Genomic DNA, 11,055 nt, shown 5'->3' on the forward strand with positions numbered 1-11,055 from the left:
AGAACCCATCCCAGCTTTGTAAAGGAACTCGCCTACATAAGTATAGATAACATTAGTCATCTACATATGAAAATGAAATTATTTACAAAATCATGGGGCAGATTATTTTGTACAAGAAATTCTGAAAGCCTGGAGAGATGTCTTTTCATACTCCTAAGAGTCAATGAACAACGTGGAAGGGAGCTTGTCCTTATTTTTTAAAATGCCTTTACATCCCAGCAGTAAAAGAACCTTGAATTCTGAAAAACAATATATATTCATGGTTTAGGAAGATGGATAGAAGGATGTAGCTTCTCTTCTTTCAGCAGCTCCCAACACATCACCTCTTCAGTTTTATCATTTTGGCACTCTGTGGATTATGCAGTTAACCAGACCACAGAATTTACATGGATTTAATATTGCCCTTCTCTGGGGTTTTATTATGAGTATTTTTATTACACGATAGTTTAGTGATCTCTAAAGCTACCTAAGCATAATTCTGTCAAGAAAAGTGTAAGAGGGAAACAGTTCTCTAGGCTCCACTGCTTCTGTTCTGCTCTTACTAATACCATCTCTTTAAGGGACACACAAGGAAGGGAAAAAAAAAACGCCCAGTGAGTGAAACATACAGTTCTTGAGATTGAGTTGGCACTGTCCGAGATGTAGAGACTATTCCAGGCTCAGCAAATGCATCTGTACAGAGATTAATGACTAGAACAAGTATATAAACAACATATGGGGAACTTTACTTTCCTCAAAGAACCTGCACATTTGTTTTGCTGATGCTATCTTCTACATCAACTCCAAGCCTGTGGTGACATCACATCTTTTCAATACTGGTGAACCACAAGGATCAATTCAGCTACTTTGCAGTTAAACATAAGAGTACCTCTCCAAATCCACAGGACCTCTGACAGAGAGAAAAATCTGTCAATATACTTTCCTAGGGATTAAACCAATCAAATATGCATTTTACAGACAGAATGTTTTACCATAATAATCAATGGAACTATTTAAAATAAATCCACAGATATCAAAAAAGCACTAGGTTTTTTATCACTGATTGAAACAATACATTTGGGCAAAACTGTCTTAGCATAATGTCTAAATTGCAGGAATAATAAAATCCTATATACAAAAAAAAAGCCACATTATGAACATTTTGTTGTAAAGCTAGCATTTTTCACATTATGCAGCAACTTACTCAACTTTTACTGTTGCACTTAGCAGGCAATTTAATTACATATATTGGAAGGATTTAACTATAACTGTGATATCAGGGTAAGAATTTAACCATTTGAGATGGGACTATTTTATCATCAATGCTTGATACATACTCATTATTTGCACTTCTAATACTAATCAATGATATAGCCTTTAAAACACAATTTAGCAAGCAGATAATGCAAATTCACCTATTACAATTTAAGTAAGGTTCAAAATTAAATCTTTTGGACATTTCTGAAAACATTTTTCTTTTTACCATGACCAACTGGATTTCAGAAAATGAAGTGTAAGTTTGCACAGAGTAATCCCTGATGGTTCTGCCTCAAAGAACCAGCAGAATTTTTCACAAGTCACTGATACACAACCGTTCAACAGCAGTTTTAGTTTTGGGGGAGCAACTTTACCAGGCGTCTATAAGCAAGTTCAAACATTAAGATCATGATGACATAGAATAAACTATCTTCTCTGTGCTACAGACAGCTGTTCTTAAGGCAGGAAAGTGGGAACATGATGTCAGAATTTGCACCAAGATGAAATCAACCCATGTATCAAGCAACAAGCTCTACTTGGAGTCTTCTTTGGGGAGCAAACCCTTCCTTCCTACTGGAACAGCCAAGAAGGCAACAACTAAAGTAACGACAAGTACCTTACTGCACATCTTGATTGTAAGCATAGCACAGTTCCACTTTTTTTAAAATTTACTTTAACCAAGACAAAAAGATGCCAGGAAAACCACATGTCCTACCAACTCAGCAAACTGCTAAGTCTCTGGGAAAAGAGAAGGACAATCACAGCACCAGCAGCTGCAAAGGACCCTATGCCAGCAGTAGGTAGTGGACTTCACCCCTCACTATCATATGAACAAAAGGTTCTGCCAGGCCCCCAACAACTGCTCCCAAAGCTTTCTGAAGGGCGAAGTTATCAGAGAGGACGAAGGATGCCAACGAGCTTCCCTCCAGCCCCTTTATATGTATGTATGTTTTAGACAGTATATTTTTCCATTTCAGACCTACATTTGAGAAAAAGGATCAGGTTCTATAATCAACTTCTCCAATACCTTTTTACATAAAAGTCTAATACACTGACACAAGTAAAAAAACTTAGCAGTCACAAAATTGGCGAGTGATGTCACTTCTTGCTCCTGTTTCTTTCTAATCCTGACCTACTAGAAATCAGCTATTCTGTTGTAATAAACAGTAGAAAACAGTAAGGTGTTTGTATATGAACACAGCTTGGCATTCTAAACACTTGACAGAGTACCGACACCCTCACACCATATATGACCATTTCAGCAGATGTCAAATACAATGATTAGAACAACACAATGTTAACAGTGCACTAAGGGATGATAATTTGGGTAATTTTCACAGAAGATGAGAACAATCTCTATTCAGTTTACCATTTATGCTATGCAAGATCGGTGCATTTTTACAAGTAAGCTGAGTTCTTGAACACTATAATATTTACTTGAGTAAATAAACAGTTTTACTACTGTGGACAGTAACCCCCCCCAACCAGACTCCCTATAATAGTTTCATAAAAGAATTTTCACCTTACACACTGCTGTCTTGAAAAGATCAGAGACAATGACGATTCAATCACCTTTCTGATAATATTTGTTTAAATTAGTTTGATGATTTTTTGAGACTAGAAATTCAGTAGCAGGTAAAAATTATGTTCTGTGACTATTTTTCTATCATCCCTGGAATTCCTTCCCCAACCCCGGGCTTTCCTCCCACCACAACCCCTAAAATCCAACGAATTCATTATGATATAAGGTGGCGACAAATTATTTTCCTAATATTTAATGTCAGGACAGTTTCAAGTTCTCATGTACATCATCTTCCTCCATACAATACAAGTACAGTGATAGCTCACAGACCAAGACATTTCAACAGCTCTTCACTAACAGATGGATTTTAAAAAACAAGTTCAACGAACAATCTATTTAACATCTTACATGAACACTTCCGCTAAAGCTGGATATAGCAAATAACAAACTCCTACTTGGAACTAAATAGAGAATTGACTTTAATTCATTAAAACATCAGAAAATATCAGTCAATATATCTGGATCAAGCTGCACAAAAATATTCTGCAGATATTTTTCTTAAGTCTTTATACAATTTTCCTATATAAAGGATTATAAGCAACCTTTATCATTACTGAATTTTAGTTCTTTCTCACAGGTACTAATTTGTTTAATTGGGTAGTAATTACTAATTTCTAGTAATAACATATAAAAACTAATATGCCATTTTCAATGCACACTTTTTTAAAGTGATGATAACATTTGCAGATTAACAAGAGACACTTAAATCCTTTGCTAATCTGAAGAACAACACTAAAGGGCAATTATAGTGCAAGTTTCTTTACTGGCATTACCTAACCTTGTAGACATTCCTAAAGGTAGAAAACATTCCATGACTGCCAATTATCAAAGATATTTTTTGAATTCTTAAGAGGGCTTACTCAATATGTCAACTTCTGTTTCATAATTTACATTTTCTGAAAGAAAATTAACACTCCACATAGAAACAGGTTAAACCTGACTACTCAGCAGTCTGCTGTCATTTCAGTGTATTATTAACCCTTAGCAATAAAACAGATCTGGATCGCACCTTTTTATAAGGCTCGTTTATCTGACATTGCCTGACTCGACTGCAAACCAACACATTTTCTTCTAGCAATTGCAGAGAAAGAGTGTGAAACATGACCACATGGCTTCTTGCTGGGGCCAGAAACAGAAATTGGACATTTCTGGCTTTGGTAAGTGTTTGTAACAAGTTCTAGATTTAATCAGCAGGATCCTCAGTATGAACAGATGTTAATGGGAAGTTGTGAAGTACATTATTTCAGTTCTACTTGAAAACTCCATAACAAACCTATTGTTTAACATAACAGAAAAGGCAGAGTGTGATTATTTTGCAACCTTTGGCTTCATTTGTAACACAACTGATTTGGGTTCTTCTTGTATTAAGAAGGTGATGTAAATTACTTAATGGCTGAGATCTCCAGTACTATTCTTCCTAGTGTTTACCTAACCGGCTTAGTCACTCGGATTTAACTCTGTTCCAGTTTGATAGGTTTTTACTTTTTTTACTTCCCTCTCCAGTGGCTGAAAAACATCTGAAGAAGGAAGGCAAGTATGACCAGTAAAGATGAGACCAACGCAGGATAAAGATCTACAGTTTAAAGCACAAAGAATTAACTATTTATAGCTAGAAAAGCTAGATTATATCAAAAAATGCTGAAGGAATAGACAAAAGACTAAATTCAAATAAAGAAGCAACTGCTAAAGAAGATCAGTGGTTTGGGGGAAACAAGGCAATACCCATATATTCTGACAGCCAGAACACTGAGACATCCTTTTGAAAAACAAAGCCTCTTAAAATCAGCCTCAGTGAACCATTAGCTACGAAGGGCATTGCAGCAGTTTCACACAATATTTAAACCAACAGGTGCTCTCTGCACCCAGGCTTACTTTACTAAGGAAGGAACAGGCTCCAGCACACAGGAGTTGAAAACAGCTTATGTCAATACATTACTCCACTGTAAAAAACTACTCTGAATTCAAACTTGAAGGCAGTAGTCTCAAAATACTATGAAAAGAAGGCAAATTGAAGATTATATAAAATCTGTCAGCGTTCTCTTTCACATTATTTTTTATACTCTTTCAAGAAATTAAGAGCCGTACACTGCATTGCCTTCCTAACTGTGGTTTAGCTCTTACTAATACTTTTCTCACTGTCACCACATGCTGAGTCAGAGAAGCAGTGGTAGAAGGATGCTTCATTGCAAATCAGTATAAAAATGAAGCCATTTTAAGGTAATATCTATCTGAAAATGAAAACTCTATGAGGGCAATAAACAAATAAATTCCTTCGAGCCACTTACCTTTCTGTTGTAAGAAAGCAGAAAGCTTCTGTAACATGGGTTTATGTACAATAATATGCGTATCACCCAGTGATACGAAAAATCACATACTAACTTAGGTGGAGAAAAACATTTCTGTGCTCCACTGTCCACCACACCCACCCAAGAATGATATTGGTGTATTAAATATGGATCTGTCTAGATCTTTACAGAACTTATGTGGAAAGTATTCCCTACATTATGACCTATACTTTTGTTCTTCATGATGATTTATCAAGGAAATTTCCCGTTCCTCTATTTTAACAGGAAACGTCTCAGCAGAGAACAGCTGAGTAAAGACAATAAAATTGGAACATTTGTTGTTCTAGACATTTTATTTCAATAAACATCTAGAATTAATCAATTCATTCTTCTGCTCTAAGGTGCTTAACAAGCTAATGTAACCATGTCTAGAGGGCACTAGGCAGAACAGACAAAAAGAGGCAATTCGTTCAAAATGGAGTGGGTGTGACTCTACAGTCTCACAAAACATTCATCCATCACATGAATGGTAATGTAAATGTATTAGCCAAATGAAGTAGTTTATATTTGCCAAATGGAGTGTACCTGTAATCCACCAGTAAAAAATAATCTGCACTACACAGACCACTGTTCATCCCCTTCTAAACACCTATAGCCAGGAAAAATGTAAAATACTAGTAAAATTGATAAAACGCAGAGACGGCGTTCAAACACGCAGGTGATTGTTTTCTGCCCCACAAGATAACAAATCCAAAAGAAATAAAATCTTCTAAAATGAACAGGTAAGTCATTGGCTTCTTAAGACAACCAGCATTAGTGCACGAGAAAAATAAGTATAGCCATATGAATTTTACAAGATCATGTGACACTCATGTATACAGACACTCCTCCTTTCCCTCCCACCATCAATGATTTTCCCCATGCAGAAGAAATAATATACCACTCTCCCAGTTTCATGAAAACCAACGCAGGCAACAAGCTTGCTTGGGAGGCTCTTCGCAAACCAGTCTGCCTCCAGTAAGTCGCATGGCTAAAAAGCTAACAGATCTCAGGTTTGGCGTTCGGTTTTTAACCCGTCATTCCTCCCTGCACCACGAACGAGGATTTGCGCGTTTTGTTCCGCGGGTGGCAGCGCGCGTCTCGGCGATGCCTGCGCCGGGGACCCTTCTGCCTGCGGCTGCACAGGGTGGAGACTCACCCAAGCTGACATTGTCTGGATGCCACACACTACATCCCTCGCGCATCCGCGGCTGACTTCCCAGCCTCTTCCGAGGCATGCCTCATTCGGGGAAAACCCGGGGGGCACACACACACAAGAAACCTCCACCAGTCACCAGAGCCTCTCTAGGAAAAAGCACCCGATGGTGTCTGGGGCGTGGAGGGGCGCCGGGCACAAGCGCGGGCCGGTAAATGCGCGCCCCTCCCGCACCCCTTCGCTCCGGTGCTCCCGCCCAGCCCCGGCGGTGGCTCGGGGACCGAGGGGACGCGGCAGGAAACGCCGCCCGCCGGCTCTGCCACCGCCGCCCCCCAGCAATGAGCGACACGAAGGCGGCTCCGCCACTCACCTCGCCCCGGCTCCGGGGGAACCCCGGCGGGCAGCGGCGACGCCCCACAGAACAGAGGGGCGAGGCGCCGGGTTCGCTCCCGCTCGCTGCTGGCGGCGGCACCCGGGTCCGCTCCGCAGACCCCCTCGGCGGCGGCGGCTGCTGCTGCTGCTGCTGCTGCTGCTCCTCCTGCCGCCACTAATGGTGGCCACCGATACCGGTTCCTTTCGCCGCTCCCTTCCTTTCCCGTTCCTTGTTTCCGCCGAGCGCGGAACCGCCTCCGCCCGGCGGCCGAGGCGCGTCCCTGCCCAGCGGCGGAGACGCCGCTCCCCACACGCCGCAGCCGCCCCGGCACCGCCGCCGCTCCGGGCTCCCCCCGCCGCTCACTTCCGGCGCGCGGGCCGCGCCTCGCCCCGCCCTGCCGGGACCGGCGCCAGCCGCGGGGGGCGGCGACGGCCCCGCAGCGCCGGAGCGGCCGTTGGGCGCGCGGGGGACGGTTGGGCACGCGAGCGGCCGTTGGGAGCGCGAGCGGCCGTTGGGCACGCGGGGGACGGTTGGGCGCGCGGAGCCGGTCGATCCCCGCGGGGCCGATCCACCGGTGCCGATCCCCACGGAGCCCATCGATCCCCGCGGGGCCGATCCGCCGGTGCCGATCCCCACGGAGCCGGTCGATCCCCGCGGAGCCGATCCGCCGGTGCCGATCCATACGGAGCCCATCGATCCCCGCGGAGCCGGTCGATCCCCGCGGGGCCGATCCTCCTGTGACGATCGATCCCTGCGGTGCCGTTGCCCCCTGAGCGGGTCCGCCCGCGCCGGGCGGTGGCCGGCGCGCTCTCGGCGGGCGCTGCCCGCGCTCCGCACGGCTTGGGGCTGCGGTTCCGTCCGCAGGTAAAGGCGCTGTGGGACGTTCCGTTTCGATCACCGAAGGTTTCTGTTGTCAGCAAATTACCAAATCCTACCGAAATCCTCGGTCGTGTGTCCCGCTGACCCAGGTCTCGGCCACGCTCTGCCCCGGCGGAGAGTTCGTCCCGGTTTCTCATACTAACAAAGCTTCAGGGCCGAGATCACCATTTTTAAAGTTATTTATAAAATGGGATAAACGTATTGCTTGGTACTGCAAGTAATGCTGTAGGAGAGAAGATTCGCTTAAATACAGTTTATAGCCTGGGGGCTCCGAGCTCCAGGGCAGGAGAGGTGGCATCTACGCTGCCTTCCACCGGGAACGTGCTTCTCCCCTGGGCTACAACCGCTGGATATTGTGACAGAGCACAGGCATGGTTTACATCGGCGTTCATCTGCCAGTATTTGACAGGCAGAAAACTTCAGTCAGTTAAAGTACAGTATTTTCCATAAATATGAACAATTATGCAAAATGATGCTTGTTGTTTTACTGCTGTAAGTACTAATTTAGCAATGAGATTACAAGCTAGGTCAACAGCAACATGAAAATCTGTTTAAAATACAAGCTAGTACATGGAGAAAATTATTTTCATGTGTACATACAAATAAGCAATTTGAAAAACAAAGTTCACTCATATGATTCTAACATCTAAAATCTTTGCTATATAAATTCACCTTAACAAGTAATCACTTACAAACTTTGGAAGGCATAATAAAATATTGCCAATTAACAACATCCTAGACAAGATCAAAGTTACAGATGCAGAAATATATAAATTATCAATATATGCAAAAATACATGCATTCATCACCAAGACATTACAGTAGTCTTCTGCAGTTGCAAATAAAATATTTTTTATCCAACCATTCCAAATTCAAGACTGCTACTTTTACTTTGCTTCATAGTTTGTGGAGTTCCACAATTAAGAGGTGTCTGGGCTCACATTATTTAATAAAAGTGATAAGTACTCCTGTTTTCAGCGCTGTTCTGCACTCGTTGCATATCAGCAGTGAGTGAGCTGGCAGAGACCATGAATCTGATGTTATCAGCAGGTTTAGACTTCATCTGCAGGTTGTATTAATCCCACCACACTTTCCTACTGATCCTGCGTGACCCTGAAGGGATTAGAATGACAACACCTCCCCTAGAAGCAGACTTGAGATGGCCGGAGGAAGCACAGGGGGTGCACAGACAATGCAAGGAGCAACTTGGGTGTGCCATGGCCACGTTCCTTATGGCAGCTCCACGGCAGCTGACCCAGAACGGAAGTGCTGCCAAGTCCCACATTCTGCACCACTGCAGCTGAGGAACTGCATGGCCATGAAGTGTGCAAAGCTTCCTACCCTCAGCCATGAAATTCTCTCTAAAGGAAAAAGACACTGCAGCTAACTACTACAAACTCTGCTTTTGGCATGTGGAAATTTTATTCCCTTATATCAAGCTTGCTAAGTTGTCCCTGAGCCTGAGCAGACAATAGACAACAGAGTTAATTTAATGTAGGCTAGAGATCAGAGGTAGACCATATTAATCTTGAGGACTAGATTGGATCTGTGTGCATCCTACAGAACCACTATCCAGTTACAGACATAAGTTACTGATGTAAAATCATCCCCCAGGCCAAGGAAATAGTACACACCTGCAGCAGAAGTTGGGTAAGGTTTTCAAAGGAGTACAAGAAAATTTAGTCATACATCTGCCAATGAAATTAGCAGGTGATGAATTAAAAAAATAAGTAAAGCCTTTTGAGTAGGTTAAAAGGTTGGCTTAAAGGTATATCTGCATTAAAATAAAAAAAGGATAAAATGGATATTTTTTTTAATCAGAGCAATAATTTATGATTATTGACCCTTCTCCCCAAATGCTATCAATCTCAGTTTAACTTATAGCTAAGCACTGTTGGCAACTGAACTTAATTTTGAATCCTTCAAAGGTTTAATTTTCTGTATTTAAATAATTCTGAATAAGAAAACATAAATAAGCAAAGGTAACATAGGCTTCGGGATCATTAGGCAGTTGGGAGAATTTCCATGAAGGACACACCAAGCAAGGGCTGGAAATATGAGAGTTCAAAATGAACAAAAAGCGCTCATCTTGATTGCTTTGCTGGACCTAAGAAAACTCAATGACTTGTGCAGTAGAAATTTCACATTTTGGTGAGGACCTGCTGGGTCTGACCCAGGCTGTCAATCAAAACTATATGCGTGTGCATATATAGGTACATCTATATACATCCATGCAACTATACCATCACGGAACCTCGAGCATCTATGACGCCTGCCAGCTCTAGCAAAAAGAGCAGTCTGACTCTTTTCACCTGCTTCTTTATGAATTTCTTTTGCCAGCTATGGGGTTCAGGGCACAAAATCATTAAAAAGCCTTTCCTGCTCATCAATAGCTTGCTCAGCCTATACTGTACCTATCGCTGCTCACCTAGCTGTAATGGCATTTTCAAATGGGGATTCTGACAAAGTATTACAGTATTTCTTAGCAGCAGGTATAGCATCCATAGCCATTAACATCAATAATTCAGCTCATCCAGACTTAAACACTAAAAATGTCTTCCCTCAGATCTTACCTACTGTTCGTAAACAAGGATATCTTGAAGGGGTTCTGACCTTGCAGTATGATGACAGCAGTAGCCTGTAATAGGAATGCAGACTTGGACAGGAGCTTCTGGGGTCTCAAGCCAGCCAGCATGATACATAATCCACTGCAGAAACTCCTCCTGTTCTAGGTTAAGGCCACAAAATTTTCTCAGGGCTACTGTTTGGTGGGAAGGCTGCTGCTATTTGCATGGGGGAACAAGTTCAGAGGAGCACCTGCATAAATACTGGAATGAAAACACTGTTTTCTGAACTAATTTAATCAGTGTAAATGAGAAAAATCCAGCTAAAGTACTCCTGAATTACAGTGGTATGAGAGTTCTGAATCGAAAGCACTGAGTGCCTATGAATGAAAATGTACACACACTTTTCTTTATGCACTTTCCCTTCATTCCACCTCTAAGAACTAAAGAAGCATTCATTGTCTTTCTCAGGTGGTGAGAGAATAAGCTACTTCCCTAGAGCCAGAAAGCAAACCTTACTCATAGCCAAGGTCTGAATTCTGCTCTCATCAATGCCAAATCAGTCCCTTGCTTGGGAGGGGACTTCATTAGACTTACTATTGATACTCTTTTTATGGAAATGTCAGCATTGCAGACTGTCAGCGTTGCAGACATGTCAGCAAATAATCTATCTATAGCATTCACTATCATTATTATTCCTTTTAGTGAAGACTCAAACCACCCCATCATACATCTCAATAAATCAGCATGGCTAACACATGCCAAAAAAACATTTCTTGACCCTCAAAGCAATCAGCTTGTGCTGCTGAAGCAGGAAGCTTGTTTGTCCCCTGCATTGTTGTAATCTTGTGCATACAGCTGCAAACGTTGTTTTTGCTCACAAAGCTTCTTAAATCCCTTTTTTAATTCTACTAAACTCTTTGCCTTGATGACGGCCCATG

At 42.4% G+C, this 11,055-nt stretch overlaps 1 protein-coding gene across 3 annotated transcripts in view; it reads right to left on the bottom strand.

The window, feature by feature from the left end:
* RAPH1 (Ras association (RalGDS/AF-6) and pleckstrin homology domains 1) overlaps window positions 1-6,971 on the bottom strand; it is an 87,266-nt gene extending 80,295 nt beyond the window's left edge. For all 3 annotated transcript variants that reach the window (XM_040068992.2, XM_058421290.1, XM_058421291.1), the window contains exon 1: window positions 6,669-6,971. The gene's annotated coding sequence lies outside the window, so the exon portion shown is untranslated. The remainder of the gene's footprint in view (window positions 1-6,668) is intronic.
* Window positions 6,972-11,055: the final 4,084 nt, after the last annotated feature.

The sequence above is a fragment of the Hirundo rustica genome, chromosome 7, assembly GCF_015227805.2.
Source record: "Hirundo rustica isolate bHirRus1 chromosome 7, bHirRus1.pri.v3, whole genome shotgun sequence".
In the NCBI taxonomy this organism is placed as follows: domain Eukaryota; kingdom Metazoa; phylum Chordata; class Aves; order Passeriformes; family Hirundinidae; genus Hirundo; species Hirundo rustica.